This window comes from Mus pahari, chromosome 9, assembly GCF_900095145.1.
Source record: "Mus pahari chromosome 9, PAHARI_EIJ_v1.1, whole genome shotgun sequence".
Classification (NCBI taxonomy): Eukaryota; Metazoa; Chordata; class Mammalia; order Rodentia; family Muridae; genus Mus; species Mus pahari.
The window spans coordinates 83969693-83971187 of NC_034598.1; the positions used below are offsets into that span (position 1 = coordinate 83969693).

At 38.5% G+C, this 1495-nt stretch overlaps 1 protein-coding gene across 2 annotated transcripts in view; it reads left to right on the top strand.

The window, feature by feature from the left end:
* The window catches only part of Apaf1 (apoptotic peptidase activating factor 1), an 87264-nt gene that overhangs the window by 69646 nt on the left and 16123 nt on the right, over nt 1–1495 (top strand). The gene's annotated exons all lie outside the window — the stretch shown is intronic.

Here is a 1495-nt window from a genome sequence, read left to right on the forward strand (position 1 = left end):
CGTAAAAAATAGTAGTTTGCCATCTTTATATATATCGAGACTCTGAGCTTACTTTATTGTTTTAAAATCCATTTAATTTTTCTTCAAGTCCTAGTCCACATACGTAAATTAATATGCTATTTATTATAAGGCTTGCTGTGAGGAACAGACCCTCCCCATTGCTTATTCTTCAAACCACCACTGGTAGGTTTTAGATATTTAGGTATTTTTAGATCTTTGCGATCGTGTCTTCTGATGTTTACCTTCATGCCGCCATATGGCAGGCTTGTCGCACTATTTTTAATTTTTCACATGGAGAACTGCTGAATTCCCAATGGTGAGGATTGAACATTTGTGCTTTTCCTCCCTCGCCTGTCTTTAGCACGTGTCATGCATACATGCACCCAGAGCCACTCATCAGACCCGCCATCACAGTGGTGTGACAGAATTGGTGTGAGCTTTAGATCCTCAATGTCACCATGACCAAACAGACTGTATACTAAAGGATATCATGAATGCACTTCCTGTCTTTTCTTTCTTTATTTTAAGATAGGCTCTTCCTATGTAGTCAGGCTGTTCCGAACCTTGCTATATGGCATATGCTTATTGGTCTTGAACTCTATCCTCTTGCCTCAACTTCTTGAATGCTGGGATTACAGGCATACACCCTATACCTCATGGTTGGAAATTCTAATGTAATATAGTTTAGAAAAATTCAATCTTTGGAATATATGTGGCTGGAAGTTATTTTACCTTAAAACTTTAAAGGTATTGCTTCACATTTTGTTCCATGTTCCAGAATTTATATTGAGAAGTCTAAAGTCATTCTGTTTTTGTTTGTTTTGTTATTGGGACAGGATCTCACTGTGTAGCTCTGCCTGGCCTAGAACTCACTCTGTAGACCAGGCTACCCTTGAACTCACTGCACTCCTCTTGCATCTGCCTCCTAATGCCGGAACTAAGGGCTTGTGCCACTGTTCAAGTTTTTAGATACTAGTGGAAGATTTTTGAAATGTTCCCTGTGCCCTCAGAGTTATGAAATTTCATGGTGACATGCTAGCTGCCTTCTATTTTGTTCATTTGGGGAGTTTCTTTTAAGAAAATTTGTTCTTAAATTCAGGATTCACTTAAATTATTTCTTCTTTTTCCTTTTCCGGTCCACTCTTACTCTCTTTTTGTAAAACTCATTCATATATTGGTTCCCAGGCCAGTCTTCTTGTCCTCAGTTTTAGTTTCTTGTTTGAGGCAGGGTCCTTTATAGCTCAAGCTAGATTTGAACTTACCACTTAGCCGAGGATAACCTCTGCCTCCATTTCCTGGGTCTAGCCATGTACCATAATGAATTTAAACTCTCTACACTGTGCTTTATATTCTGGAATTTTCTTCAGCTTTTATATTTCTAACCCTTGTACTGATTTTCTATCTCTATCATAACAGTCTTAATGTCTAACAACTTTCTTTTTCCTTCCTTCCTTCCTTCCTTCCTTCCTTCCTTCCTTCCTTCCTTCCTTCCTTC